Source organism: Myotis nattereri (assembly GCF_964212035.1).
Source record: "Myotis nattereri genome assembly, chromosome: X".
NCBI lineage: Eukaryota > Metazoa > Chordata > Mammalia > Chiroptera > Vespertilionidae > Myotis > Myotis nattereri.
In genome coordinates, this window is record NC_138078.1 from 40,055,242 (window position 1) to 40,071,731 (window position 16,490).

Sequence of the window (16,490 nt, forward strand, 5' to 3'; positions counted from 1 at the left end):
TGGGTGCAGGAAATTAGAACAACACACAGGTGACAGCAGGTAGGTGGGACATGCTTTATTACAAACAAAGCAGCTAGAAACTGTCTGGTTAGTGTCAACTTATATACAAGCTCAAACAAAAGAGCCTCATGCAAATTAGTGACCTCCATGCTACATCAACTTAAGCAGGTTATATAAGGGTGTGCTTTCACAGTATGTATAGTGCTACTGCTGAGCCATTGCCCTCATGCATGTGTAGGGCAAAGGGACCTTTAACATAATAATACTACTGTGTCAGTACCTTCACGAATGTATATGGACCTTTAACCTCTGGCACACTCTGGTCAGGGCCCCCACACAATATTATAATAATTTCATCAGAGAACTGGCAGTTGGTACTCTCTTGGCAGAAGTCACCAACCACTTAAAGAGCCTAGAGAGGTCCTGGGAGACTTCCCCTCCCTGGTGATGGTGTTAATTGTACATTATACTCTCTAAGGTTCCATGCTTCTCCTACATTTAAGAGGTCTAGGTCTCTGAACCATGGCAGGTCAGAGGAAAGTCCCTACCCTGACAAGTCAAATATGTTTACCTTTTTATTTTAGCTCAGTCTTCAAAAAGAATATACACATTTGAATAGGTTAGAGCTTTTAAATTGACTCCTGCATTGTATGTAAAAAGCAAGGGCCTGGGAACACTGGCCTCTCAAATACTACCTCTTGTTCCTGGTCCCAGTTAGCCTTACCTGAGATTGTGGTCCCATGTGCAGTATGTATTCCATCTGTCTATCAACTAACCTCTGGAAGCTTGTACCCTTCAGGCAGGGTGAGCTAGGGGCTGCCACCAACCAACTGCAGAGCCTACAGGTGGTGTAGGAGCCTTCTCTCACCCAGTAATAGTGTTTATTCGTATGTTCTGCTCCCTAAGATCCTGTGTTTTTCTAGCACTGAAGACATACAGGTGTCTGTTATTGATAAAACTATGGCAGGCCAGCCAAAAGGCCCCAGCCTAGCAAGACAAAAATATTTACCCTTTTTTATATGTACTTTTATTGATTCCAGAGAGGAAGGAAGAGGGAGAGAGAGAAACATCAATGATGAGAATCATTGATCGGCTGCCTCCTGCACGCCCCCTACTGGGGATCGAACCTGCAACGCAGGCATGTGCCCTTTACTGGAATCGAAACTGAGACCCTTCAGTCTCCAGGCCGATGCTCTAACTAGTTGCCCAAACTAGCTAGGGCAAAATGTTCACCTTTTAAAAATATGTTTATTGATTTTGTGTTTGTTTGTTGTTTTTTTTTTTTTGAGAGAGAGAGAGAGAGAGAGAGAGAGAGAGAGAAAGAGAGAAATACTGATTGGCTGTCACCTGCACACCCCCTACTGGAGATCAACCCCACTACCTGGACATGAGCCCTGACCGGGATTGAACTGGTGACCTCTTGGTGTGCATGGGATGACACTCAATCCACTGAGCAACTCTGACTGGGCCACATTTTCTTTTTTTTCTTTTTTTAATTCAGCTTTGAGGAGCGATATGCACATTTGAGTATGTCAGGGCTTTTAAAGAGGTATCTGAATTGTACTTAAAAATCCAAAGCCTGTGACCTCTGGCCTCTGTACACCTGCCTTTTGTTCCTCATTCAGGTACCCTGACTTAGGTTGGCACATACATTTTCAGTGAGCACTCCATCAACTAACCTTTGGAAGTTGAGGCCCTCCAGCCATGGAAGTTAGCAGAGGTCCTCAAACACCTACACAGAGATTAAGGAAGCCTTCCCCACATATGGATAATTAGGAACCTTTTGGAAGTGCTACCCAGTAAGGTCCAGGTCTTCTCAAGAAGTGCAGACATCAAGGTGTCCTCTAATTGAAAGAACTATGGCTGATTAAAAGAAAGGCCCATCCTTGGCAAGTTAAGGATGTTTACTTTTTTGTTGTTGTTGTTTTAGCTCAGACTTCAGGGGGAATATTAACATTGGAAAAGTTTAGGGCTATCAATTCAGCATTTGCATTTTACTAAAAAAATCAGGGCCTGGGACCTCCAAAGTCTTCCTGTACAGGACTCTTCTGTTCTAGGTTAGTCTGACCTATGGTGACATGGGTATGTGTAGCACTCCATTAACAAAACTCTAGCAACTAATGCCCTCCAGATAGGAGTGTTAAAGGCAGTCTCCAACCACCTGAAGAGCCTCCAGAGGTCATGAGAACCTTTTTTTCACCCTAGGATTATCAGTCTTTATTTGGATATGCAGATCTGTGTGAAAAATAATAATAAATGGAGACACTTTAAAATTGACCCAGAGCTGCCATGCCAGAGGAACTGCCTTGCATATCTTACCCCTTCAACTTTTGGAATGTTAAAACAGAACAAATTAACTTTTGGTTTAGGCCTAAAGCAACATTCTTTTTCAAAGAACTGTTTACAAGGATAATAAGAAAGCAGACATGACTACATGACTAAGGACTACCCAACTGAAAATTAAAAACGTTGTTTAGAATTAGCATCACTATGTTATATTATCCTCACCAATAGAAATGTCTTCCTCTTATTGATGTCATTGTTTCCCTTCCCTTTCTCATAAATACCTCTTTATCTCATAATTGAAGCACTATTTGGACTTCTGCCTGAATCCATGTGTCCTGAATAGCTATACTTATTAATCTCAAACAAATGCTTGTTGTTTCTCATTCTGAAATACCTTTTTATGTTTAGACTAGAGGCCTGGGGCATGAAATTTATGCACAGGTACGGTCCCTAGGCCTGGCCTGCGATCAGAGCCATCTTCCCCAGCTGACTGCAGCCAACCCACCCTCTGGTTCCCCATTCGCCATCTGGTGATCAGAGCCTGCTGACCAAGGGGGCAGGGTTAGACCGAGAAGTTGGCCATTCCCACCTGCTCGCCAACCCCACCCCTGCTGCAGGTGGCCCTCTGTGTTCGACGACTGGTGGGGCAGGGGCCTTGGCCTGGTGCCACCTGCATCCCCCACCACCCACCCCCAGTTCCCAGTTCACCATTGGGAGATTGGAGCCTGCTGGCCAGGGGAAGGGACCTAGAGGTGGTCAGTGTGCCTCATAGTGACTGGTCGAGTGGTTGTTCTAGTCGTTCTGCCATTAAGGTCAATTTGCATATTACCCTTTTATTATATAGGATTAGCATATTTGGAAACTACAGACCAGACCTAAAGTGGCCTCACCTTCATGGTCCATCAATCCCTGGAACCAAGTAAGGTACCTCTAGAGCAGTGGTTCTCAACCTTGGCTGCACATTAGAATCACCTGGGAATCTTTTTAAAAATCTTGATTTCTGGGCCTCATCCTCCAGAAATTCTGTTTCTTTGTTACTAATGTTGTGACCCCACCCCATAACAAAGAAACAGAATTTCTGGAAGATGAGGCCCAGAAATCAGGATTTTAAAAAGATTCCCAGGTGATTCTAATATGCAGCCAAGGTTAAGAACCACTGCTCTAGAGCCTCTTCCACTTACATGTACCACTGCATCCATGACCATGAAGCCCTCTTAGGTATGAATCTTCCCTCTTTTTTGGTTGAGGCCAAATGTCTTTATTTGAGATTGGAAGGAGATTTTCCTTCAAGTGTGGGCATTGCTCCAGGTGCCTGCATGTAGAAGGATGATGCAGAAGTGAGGTGTTGAACATTCCTGATGGGTGAGTACTCATTTAGTTGTGCTCTTTTATTTCCTTTTCTTGTATCTGTTATGTTGTATATTATTTCAAAAAAAGAGATTGCATAAGGAGAGGAATCCAAAACACTTGGGGACAAAAACAAATGCATTATTTAATTAATAAGCAGAAGTTTATAAAAGACAAAATAATTTCATTTAAAAAATTTAGTTAAACTTCATCTATCTGAGAAGGTGCTTTAAAATTTCTTACTTTTTGTCCTGCCTGAAACCTGAAAGGATATTTAAAATAATTTAATAACTCTATGTTCAGAAATTTGGCAACATTAGAAGTCTAATAGGATTTTTTGTCTGAGGTAGCTTTCAAGGTCTTTCTACTGATAACCAAATTAAACACAGCCCATAATTGCCTAAGACTAAACAAATCAAAAGAAAAAATAGGAAAAAGAAAGCTTTTTTATTTTTAAATCATAAGCCACAAGCAGCTGAAAAGTTTCCCTTGCCTAAGCAGCCCTCCTGCTTTCAAGACTCCTTTAAAAATTATTTATCAAGGACATCTTAATAAAAGTTCTTAGCCATTTGAATAAATAAACGTATTTCCACTTATAAATTAATGGGTTTTTACCTTATAAACTTGTCTCATGGCTGAATTGTTTAAAAAAAAACCACCAAAATTATTAGGTCTCTGTTTGTGTCTGTCTATCTATGTATATATGTATATCTACCTCTGGAGGAAATAAATCAAATTGGTTTATATAAGAGCTCTTTTTAAAATTTTCTTTCAGGGGAGAAACCAAGATGGCGGCATAGGTTAACGCCGGAGATTGCTGCCTCGAACAACCACTTCAAAAAACAACTAAAAGACGGAATGGACATCATCCAGAACCACAGGAAGGCTGGCTGAGTGGAAATTCTACAACTAGGAGGAAAGAGAATATCATACCCAGACTCAGAGGAGGCGCAGTGCTGAAGTGAAATACTAAGGTGCGGAGTGCAAGCAGAGCGGGCTGGAGGCGGAGGGCGTGGTTGTTGTTTTCAATTGGGAGGGAGTTTCAGACTCTGAGCTCCAGATCTGGGCGAGTCTCTAGGGACCCAGACTCAAACGGGAGAAGCGGGACTGTCTGGCTTCGGTTGGAACTCGAAGGCAGCTTTCTCTCCGAGGTTTGCAGTGGTTGCTGGGACTCTGTGAGGCAGAGCCCCTAGGGACGGAACTGAGAGCAGCCATAACTACTCCCTCCAGCCCGCCCTGTAGATCCACAGGGACGTGCCCCGCCCAAGCCCTGCACAGAGCCATTTGCCAGATAGCCTCAGGCAAAGGCTAGATTAGCACCTCCCTAGAGATCCAGCACAGAAGCTCTCCCACTGCAGACACAGCTGACTCTCATAGCCAGTTAGCCTGGAGGTCAAATCACCCCCGGTATTGCTGACAACAATCAAGGCTTAACTACAACAAGACTGGGCACAAAGACCACTAGGGAGTGCACCAAGAAAGCATAAAAAATGCGGAGACAAAGAAACAGGACAAAACTGTCAATGGAGGATATTGAGTTCAGAACCACACTTTTAAGGTCTCTTAAGAACTGTCTAGAAGCTGCCGATAAATGTAGTGATATCCTCAAGAAATCTAATGAGACCCTCAATGTTATGATAAAGAACCAACTAGAAATTAAGCATACACGGACTGAAATAACGAATACTATACAGACTCCCAACAGCAGACCAGAGGAGTGCAAGAATCAAGGCAAAGATTTGAAATGCGAAGAAGCAAAAAACACCCAACCAGAAAAGCAAAATGAAAAAAGAATCCGAAAATACGAAGATAGTGTAAGGAGCCTCTGGGACAGCTTCAAGCGTACCAACATCAGAATTATAGGGGTGCCAGAAGAAGAGAGAGCGAGATATTGAAAACCTATTTGAAGAAATAATGACAGAAAACTTCCCTCACCTGGTGAAAGAAATAGACTTACAGGTCCAGGAAGTGCAGAGAACCCCAAACAAAAGGAATCCAAAGAGGACCACACCAAGACACATCATCATTAAAATGCCAAGAGCAAAAGACAAAGAGAGAATCTTAAAAGCAGCAAGAGAAAGAAACTCAGTTACCTACAAGGGAATACCCATACAACTGTCAGCTGATTTCTCAACAGAAACTTTGCAGGCCAGAAGGGAATGGCAAGAAATATTCAAAGTGATGAATACCAAGAACCTACAACCAAGATTACTTTATCCAGCAAAGCTATCATTCAGAACTGAAGGTCAGATAAAGAGCTTCACTGATAAGGAAAAGCTAAAGGAGTTCATCACCACCAAACCAGTATTATATAAAATGCTGAAAGGTATCCTTTAAGAAGAGGAAGAAGAAGAAAAAGGTAAAGATACAAATTATGAACAACAAACATGCATCTATCAACAAGTGAATCTAAGAATCAAGTGAATAAATAATCTGGTGATCATAATAGAATCAGGGACATAGAAAGGGAATGGACTGACTATTCTTGGGGGGGAAAGGGGTGTGGGAGATGTGGGAAGAGACTGGACAAAAATCGTGCACCTATGGATGAGGACAGTGGGTGGGGAGTGAGGGTGGAGGGTGGGGCGGGAACTGGGAGGAGGGGAGTTATGGGGGGGAAAAAGAGGAACAAATGTAATAATCTGAACAATAAAGATTTAATTAAAAAAATAAAAAATAAAATAAAATTTTATTTCAGCTTGAGGTATAATTGACAAATAAAACTCAGTTATTTAAAGTGTACATCCTATGATTTGATATATAAATTGTGAAAATATTCCTTCCATCTAGTTAATTGGAAGACTATACATAAGAAATTTCTATTTACGTAACAAGATTCTGTATAACAGAAATGACTTCTTTCAGGAATCTTGTTGCAGAATAACACTGAGGCCTTGGAGAATCTTAAGAAGTAAACAAAAGGCATAGACATTGAAGCCTAGAGTGCAGAGGTGGGAAGGGGGACCTTCCCCTTTTCAGAAGGAACTTCTTTTTCTCTGAGAAAACTTATAGTTTGAATTCCCCAGAAATCAAAGAGCTATACATATATCATTTTAGGGTACCATGAATACCCCTGTACTCTTTATTGACCATTAAAAGTTTCATTACTAAGAGAAGTCTATAGATACAAACTAGAAACACAATGCAATTTCTCATTTTCATAGAGATATAAAAATTACTCATCTGCCTGTCCGGATGCAGTGATGTTGCAGAAACTTGCATTGAAGAGAACTATGAATTGTCAGAATGAAGAAATCATATCATAATCAGTTGAACCAGGACCTAGCAGGTTTTGAAAAATTTGTTTTTTAACAAGTCTTTATTGAGTTCGTTAGGTGCTGTGTGAGGCAGAACAGGCTTAATGTAATGATTATTGATCCTTTCTGGACATCTTTCAGTACTCTTCGATAATTCATCTTGAGCAATAATAAAATATATATTTGTTACTTTTGTTGGGTGAATATGAGATTTTTTAATTGGCTTAAAATTTAGCACTTATATAAATTTAAAAATGCAACAAAACTAACCCAAATATTTTTCAATATCATATGATCTAAAATATTTAATATTAAAACTGCTTTAACTTTGGCTTAATTAAAACAGACTTATCTTTAAATTAATTTTTTCTATAATATTTTTATTTTTAATCTGAGTTTACCAAAAAGATTAAGTTCATGTTATCACTGTTACAAGGTTTGTCAATAGGAAAAAGAGCTTGGAATAATAATTGACTTTGTCTAGTGTCTCATAATATTCTCTTGAATGACCTAAATATAATTGTTGATAATCAATAAAATAAATAGATGTAAGTAAAATGGAGAGGTTTTTTTGTGAAAATTGTTTTATGGTATGTATGTTTAAAAATAGTTTCCCAAAATTGTTTCCCCAAAACTTGAAACCTTAGAGTTTTACTAAGATAAAAGATAAAAATAATTGAATATATAGATATTTTACAAATAATATGAAATACTGAAACAATTGCTCAATGAAGTTTACTTACTTTTTGGCTTCTTAATTCAGGCAAGTAAAACTATTTGTTTCTGCTAGTAAAAATGTATTATGTTGAGAAGGCACATTTCTAAAAATAATAAAACATGTCTGCAATTCAAAAAGTCTATGTTTCTGGAAGTTATAAAATGTATTCATAAATTTGCCAATCTGAATAATACTAATTGCTTACTTTCAGTTGTCACTAAAAATCATGATTTGTGAGCTAAAAATTCTAATTAATATAAAACAAATTAATATGTTTTCAATAAAAATGGCATAAAGTATAAAAATATGTTTCATTAATAGAAATGAAAATAATTATATGCAGGTTATTTCAGAGTGGAGGGAGAGAGAGTTTATAATCAAGATGTCTAAAGTTAAATTGTTGCCCTAACCAGTTTGGCTCAGTAGATAGAGCATTAGCCCGCAGACTGAAGGGTCCCAGGTTCGGGTCCGGTCAAGGGCATGTACCTTGGTTGCGGGGGTGATTCCCAGTAGGGGGTGTGCAGGAGACAAATGATCAATGTTTCTAATTATCCCTCTCCCTTCCTCTCTGAAAAAAAGCAATAAAAATGTATTTTTTAAAAAGTTAAATTGTTATTATAATGGTTTAAAAATTAATTAAGCTTTAATATCAATGGTGCCCTATACAAAGCTAAAAGTTAGTTATTTCTCATTAAAATGCCAACATTTTTCTGTACTATTGGTATGCTCCTAAGATTTTATGAAGATTTTTGCCTAGAAAGCAAAGTTCTATGTTTTATGTTGTCATAATCTTGTTCTTGATTACTTAAGGAAAACTGAATCCTCTTTATTTTATTTTAATTTAATTTTATTGTTTAAAGTATTACAAATAGTAGTATGTCTCCTTTTTTTCCCATTGACCTTCCCCCAGCCTCCCCCACCCCTAGGCACATGCCCTCACACACCCCCGCCCCAGAGTCTTGCATCCATTGGTTAAGCTTATATGCATGCATACAAGTCCTTCTGTTGAATTCTCTTAATATAAAATAGCTTTATTTTGCTTATAACTATTTAACTTTTTATTTGCCTGAAAAGTCTTTAATTGTCCCATGATTAAATGAATCATTTAAATATTGCTGCATAATTAGCTATGATTTTATTTGGCCAAATATTTTAAACTTTTGGTATATTTGAAAAAGTTCCCATATATTATAAATTTGGACTGACCTAGGAAGAACTCAGGTTTTTTCAGAAGGATCCCTGAAACACCTAAAAATATTTCTCTTCATACAATAAAAAAAATTAATTTGTCTTATTTGGTAAGTTGAATTATACAGGAAGTATTATAAAATAACTAGAGGCTTAGTGCACAAAAATTTGTGCACTCAGGAGGGTCCCTCAGCCCGGCCTGTGCCCTCTCGCAGTCTGGGACCCCTCAGGGGATGTCCACCTGCTGGCTTAGGCCCGTTCGCCAGGGGATCGGGCCTAAGCTGGCAGTCAGACATCCCTCTGACAGCCCGGGAGCCTTCGGGGATGACCACTTGCCAGTGGGAAGCAGGCCTAAGCTGCAGTCTGACATCCTTAGCACTGCTGAGGAGGCGGGAGAGGGTCCCGCCACCACCGCTGTGCTGGCAGCCATCAGCCTGGCTTGTGGCTGAGCAGAGCTCCCCCTGTGGGAGCACACTGACCACCAGGGGGCAGCTCCTGCATTAAGCGTCTGCACCCTGGTGGTCAGTGTGTATCATAGTGACCAGTCATTCCCAGTCATTCTCCTGTTAGGGTCAATTTGCATATTACCCTTTTACTATATAGGATAGAGGCCTGGTGCATGGGTGGGGGCTGCCTGGTTTGCCCTGAAGGGTGTCCAGGATCAGGGTGGGGGTCCGGCAGGGGTGCCTGACCAGCCTGGGTGAGGGGCTGATGGCCATTTTCAGGCTGGCCATGCCACCCAGCGACCCAAGCTCCCAGCCTCTCCTTTTTCTCTTTCTTTTTTTCCCCTGGGATTTATTTATCTTCTATAATTGAAACTTTGTAGCCTTGAGCAGAACCCAGGTCTGGCCAGGGCAGGTGGGAAGCTTGGCTTCCTCCATCACTGGGGGCAACCCAAGCCTCCTGTTTGCTCCAGCTCCGTGGCCCCTGCCATCTTAGTTGGGTTAATTTGGATACTTGCTCCTGGTTGGTTGGTGGGTGTGGCTTGTGGGTGTAGCAGAGTGGTGGAGTGATGGTTAATTTGCATGTTTCTCTTTTATTAGTGTAGATTGGTAATAAAGCTTTCATTTCATTTATGTAGATGTTAATATAAGTGTTCTAAAAATTATATAATGTTAAAAACTTTGTCTTTCTATTCCTAAATTTTATAAATCTTACTTCTTTGAAAGATAAACACCCAGGAACTAAACTAAAACACTGCAAAGAGAGAGAAACCAAGATGGCGGCATAGGTAAACACCGGAAATTGCTGCCTCGCACAATCACTTCAAAAATACAACTAAAAGACAAAGAGGACCACACCAAGACACATCATAATTAAAATGCCAAGAGCAAAAGACAAAGAGAGAATCTTAAAAGCAGTAAGAGAAAAAAAGTCAGCTACCTACAAGGGCGTACCCATATTTAAACATACTTCAAAGGTGAGTATCTAAAACTAATTACATGCATAGTCAAGAATGTTCAATGCGTGGTAATATCAACCTGAATAAAGGTACCAGACTGGGAAAAATAATTTTTCCTTGGGCATGTATTGCAATGAATGCCAAAAAATATTTAATTAGGAAAAAATTTTAAATTACCTTACATGAGTTAGACAATAAAACTGCTCTTGCCCAGCTGATGTGGTTCAGTGGTTGAGTGTCGACCCATGAACCAGTAGATCACGGTTTGATTCCTGGTCAGGACACATGTTGGGGTTGCAGACTTGATCCCCAGTGGGGGGCATGCAAATTGGTGCACCCGCTATGGAAAACATTATGGAAATTCTTCAAAAAACTAAGAATAGCCCTAGCCAGTTTGGCTCAGTGGATAGAGTGTTGGCTTGTGAAATGAAGGGTCCCAGGTTCGATTCTGGTCAAGGGCACATGCCCAGGATGTGTGCTTGATCCCTAGTAGGGGGTGTGCAGGAGGCATCTGATCAAAGATTCTCTCTCATCATTGATGTTTCAATGTCTCCCTCTCCCTTTCTCGCTGAAATTAATAAAAATATATATTTTTTAAAAAGTAAGAATAGAACTACCATATGACCCAGCAATCCTTTTATGGATATTTATTTAAATAAACCCAAATAGCTTATTTTAAAAGACATGTGAATTTCTATGTTCATTGCAGCATTATTTTCTTACTTGCTTTATTCATTCATTCATTCATTTTACAATTTACTTTCAATTTTAATTTGTCTTGGTTATAGGTGTATAGCTTAGGGGTTAGACAATCATATAATTTCATAGTTTTCCCCTATTCCAGTAGCCAATTTGCAGTACATATGGCTATCACAATATTATTGACTGTATTCACTATGCTTTACTTTACATCCTCGTGACTATTTTATAACTACCAATTTGAAATTATTACTTCATTTACCTCTTTCACTCAGTCTCCCAAACCCCACTCCCTGGCAACCACCAGTCCCTTCTCTGTATCTATGAGTCTGTTTCAATTTTGTTTGTTCATTTATTTCATTTTGTATATTCCACATATAAGTGAAATCATATGGTATTTGTCTAACTGCCTATAACCTCCAGGTCCATCCATGCTGTCACAAATGTTAATATTTCATTCTTTTTTGTGATCCACCCATATAACCTCCAGAACCATCCATGCTGTCACAAATGTTAATATTTCATTCTTTTTTATGGCTGATATGTACCCTGTTTTTTAACCACTCATTTGTTGATGGGTACTTGGGTTGTTTCCATATCTTTTTAAACACTTGCACAGCCAAGAAAGTTGGTGGAAGCATTCCCCAACCCAGGGATAGTAAGTTCACATTTATTTATTTATTTTCTTTTTAAAGTTTTATTTATTTTCTTTCTTTATTGATTTAAGTATTACATATGTGTCCTTATTGCCCATTGCCCCCTCACACCCTCTAGTCATGCCCTCACCCCCCTGGTGTCTGTGTCCATTGGTTAGGCTTATATGCATGCATACAAGTCCTTTGGTTGATCTCACCCCTTACACCCAACTTTCCCTAACTTCCCTCTGAGGTTTGATGGTCTGATGGATGCTTCTCTGTCTCTGGATCTGTTTTAGTTCATCAGTTTATGTTGGTCATTATATTTCACGAGTGAGATCATGTGATATTTATCTTTCTCTGACTGGCTTATTTCACTTAGCATAATGCTCTCCAGTTCCATCCATGCTGCTGCAAATGGTAAGAATTCCTACTTTTTTATAGCAGCATAGTATTCCATTGTGTAGATGTACCACAGTTTTCTAATGCACTCATCTGCTGATGGGCATTTAGGCTGTTTCCAAATCTTAGCTATTGTAAAATGTGCTGCTATGAACATAGGGGTGAATATATCATTTCTGACTGGTGTTTCTGATTTCGTGGCATATATTCCTAGAAGTGGGATCACAGGGTCAAATGGGAGTTCCATTTTTAGCTCTTTTTGAGGAAACTTCATACTGTTCTTCACAGTGGCTATACCAGTCTGCATTCCCACCAGCAGTGCACAAGGGTTCCTTTTTCTCCACATCCTCACCAGCACTTGTCATTTGTTGATTTGTTCATGATAGCCATTCTGACAAGTGTAAGATGATACTGCATTGTCGTTTTGATTTGCATCTCTCAGATGATTCGTGACTATGAGCATGTTTTCATATGTCTCCTGGTCTTCCTTATGTCCTCTTTCTAAAACTATCTATTTAGGTCCATTGCACATTTTTTGATTGGGTTGTTTATCTTCCTTTTGTTAAGTTAAATGATTTCCCTGTAGATGTTGGAGATTAAACCCTTATCAGAGATAACATTGGCAAATATGTTCTCCCAGGTAGTGGGCTTTCTTGTTGTTTTGTTGATGGTTTCTTTTGCTATGCAGAAGATTTTTATTTTTATGTAGTCCCATTTGTTCATTTTTCTCTTTAGTTTCCATTTTCCTAGGAGCTGTATCAGTGAAAATATTGCTTCAGCATTTGTCTGAGATTTTGCTGTCTGTAGATTCATCTAAGATTTTTATGATTTCCCATCTTATGTTTAAGTCTTTTATCCATTTTGAGTTTCTTTTTGTGTATTGTGTACATTGGTGAGCTAGTTTCATTTTTTTTTTGCATGTATATGTCCAATTTTCCCAACATCACTTATTGAAGAGATTGTCTTGACTTCACTGTATGCTCTTGCCTCCTTTGTCAAATATCAATTGAGCATAGTGATTTGGGTTGATTTTTGGATTCTCTATTCTGTTCCATTGGTGTATATGTCGGTTTTTGTGCCAGTACCGGGCTGTTTTGAGAACAGTGGCTTTGTAGTATTGCTTGATATGTGTAATGTGATCCCTCAACTTTGTTCTTCTTTCTCAATCTTGCTGCAGCTATTTGGTGTCTTTTTAAAATTCCAGATGAATTTTGGAGAGTTTGTTTATTCTAGGTCTGTGAAATATGCCATTGCTATTTTAATGGGAATGCATTGAATCTATAGATTGCTTTGGGTATTATGGACATTTTAATGCTGTGGATTCTACCAATTCATGAACACAGTATATTCTTCCATCTGTTAATGTCTTTCTCAATCTCTTTTTTCAGTGTCCTGTGGTTTTCTGTGTACAGGCCCTTTACCTCCTTAGGTCAGTTTATTCCTAGGTATCTTATTTTTGTGTGTGTGTGTGTGCAATGGTAAATGGGATTGGTTTTTTAATCTCTCTTTCTTTAAGTTCACTATTGGCACATGAAAATGCCATAGATTTCTTGGTGTTAATTTTGTATCCTGCTACCTTGCCAAATTCATTTATTAAGTCTAATAATTTCTTAATGGAGTCTTCAGGGTTTTTATGTATATTATCATGTCATCTGTGAATAATGATAGTTTTACATCTTCTTTTCAAATTTGGATACCTTTTATTTCCTATTCTTATCTAATTGCTATGGCTAGCACTTCCAGTATTATGTTGAACAGGAATGATGAAAGTGGGCATCCCTGTCTTGTTCCAGTTCTTAGGGGAAATGAGTTTAGTTTTTGCCCATTGAGTATGATGTTGGCTGTAGGTTTGTCATATAAAGCTTTTATTATGTTGAGGTATGATCCCTCTATTCCCACTTTGCTGAGAGTTTTTATTAAGAAAGGGTGTTGGATTTTGTCAAATGCTTTTTCTGCATCAATTGATATGACTATGTGATTTTTATCTCTCAATTTGTTTATGTGATGTATCATGTTTATCATTGATCTTTTTTTTTTTTTGGTCTCTATGTAATTTATTTCTGCTCTTATCTTTATTATCTCCTTTCTTCTTACTCTGGGATTTTCTTGTTGCTCTCTTTCTAATTCTTTATGTTGTAGAGTTAGAAGATCTAGTACCATTTTTTTCTTGTTTTTTTGAGGTAGGCCTGTAGAGCTATGAACTTCCCTCTCAGGATTGTTTTCATTGTGTCCCATAGATTTTGGATTGTTGTGTTTTTATTTTCATTCTTTTCCATGATGTTTTTAATTTCTTCTTTGATCTTTGGTAACCCATTCATTGTTTAATAGCATGCTATTCAGCTTCCAAGTGTTTGATTTTTTTATTTTTTATTGTAGTTTATTTCTAATATAGGCCATTGTCATCTGAGAAGATGCTTGATATGATTTCTGTCTTTTTGAATTTGGGGAGACTTTGCCTGTGTCCCAATATATGGTCTATCTTTGAAAATGTCTCATGTTCACTTGAGAAGAACATATATTTTGCGGCTCTGGGATGAAATATTCTGAAGATGTCAAATTAGCCCCTCTGATCTAGTGAGTCATTTAGGATTTCTGTTTCTTTGCCATTTTTTTGTTTAGATGACTTATCCAGTGATATCAGTGGGGTATTAAAATCCCCTACTATGATTGTATTGTTGTTGATCTCTCCCTTGGTATCTTTGAGTAGGTTTTTTTATATATATATTTGGGTGCTCTTGCATTGGGTGCATATATGTTTACCAAGGTTATGTCCTCTTTTTGTATCGACCCTTTTAGTATTGTGAAGTGGCCTTCCTTATCTCTTGTTATGGCCTTTACTTTGAGGTCTATTTTGTCAGATATAAGTATTGTTACCCCAGATTTTTTTTTCCATTTGCCTGAAAGATATTTTTCCATCCCTTCACTTTCAGTCTGTGTGAGTCCCTTGTTCTGAGGTGGGTCTCTTGTAGACAGCATATACAGTATAAGGGTCATGTTTTCTTATCCATTCAGCCACTCAATGTCTTTTGATTGGATTATTTAGTCCATTTACATTTAAGTTATTATTGATAGGTACTTGTTTGTAGCTATTCTTTATTTTTTGTGCCTGTATTCCTTCTTCCCTTTTTATTTATTCTTTTTACACCAGTCACTTCAGCATTTCTTTCATTGCTGGCTTGGGGTTGGGCTGCTCGTACGGCTCCCTTAGCCTTTTTTTTTTTTTTTTTTTTTTTTTTTTGCCTATTAAGCTCCTTATTTACCCTTCAATTTTGAATGATAGCCTTTCTGGATAGAGTATTCTTGGATTCAGTCCCTTGCTTTGCATCACTTTGTAAACTTCCTTCCATTCCTTTCTGGCCTCATGTGTTCCAGTTGATTAACCATTTGATAATCTAATGGGAGATCCCTTGTATGTAACTTTATGTCTCTCTTCTGCAGCCTTTAAGATTATCTCTTTGCCCTGAACATTTGCCATTTTAATTATGATGTTTCTTGTTGTGAGTCTTTTCAGGTTCATCTTGTTTGGGACTCTCTGCGCTTGTGTGATTTTTTCTTCCCCACATCCAGGAAGTTTTCTGACATTATTTCTTCAAATAAGTTTCCTAACCCTTGTTCCTCTTCCTGTCGCTTTGGCACCCCTATTATTCATGTGTTGCTTTGTTTCATGGACTGACTTGTTTGGTGTACACAATAAGAAATATTTCACTTTCGGAGAACAAGAAAAATTGGTTTATTTGCATTACACTTAGTGATTTGTGCAGTTTTTCAGTATCTGGTAAGTTAATGCTCAAGAAAAAATAATTTTTATTAAAATGTTCTATTATTTTATGTTAACAATTACTCATTTATTTCAGCCCTTTGTATTCAGCATGTCTCTATTGAAATAAACCTAAGTTTCTATGAAAATTGAAGCTTTTTTTGTGCGGCCCACATAAACTTACACCTTGTTTATTTGGCCCATGTTACCCTTTGAGTTTGACATGCTTGTTCTAGATAATCCCTTGCACAACCCACACTGGCTGCCATTTGAACTTCCCCAGATTTAAGTAATAAAAGCTATGTCTTTTCCTTCTGGTCCCCCTCATGGCTTTTACAGACTAGCAAAGAACAGCATGCACTCCCAGCACTGGAGCTCCTTCAGTACAGCAAGGATGTTAACCCTTATTAGCTTAAAATTCAAAGACAGTATGCACATTTGAATAGATTAAGACTTATTGATTGATTAATTGATTGTTATTCCTCACTGGAGGATAGTTTTCCATTTACTTATAGGGAGAGTGGAAGAGAGAGGGAAAGACAGAGAGAAACATTGATGTGAAAGAAACACATTGATCTGTTGCCTCTTGCACGGGCCCCAAGTAGGACCTGGGCAGGGAGGAGCCTGAAACCAAGGTATGTGCCCTTGACTAGAATCAAACCTGAGATTCTTTGGTCCGCAAGCCGACGCTCTATCCACTGAGTAAAACCGGCTACAGTAGATCAAGACTTTTAATTAAGAATCTGCATTATACCAGAAAAGCCAGAGCCTAAAATCCTCTGTCTCTACCAACATCTAG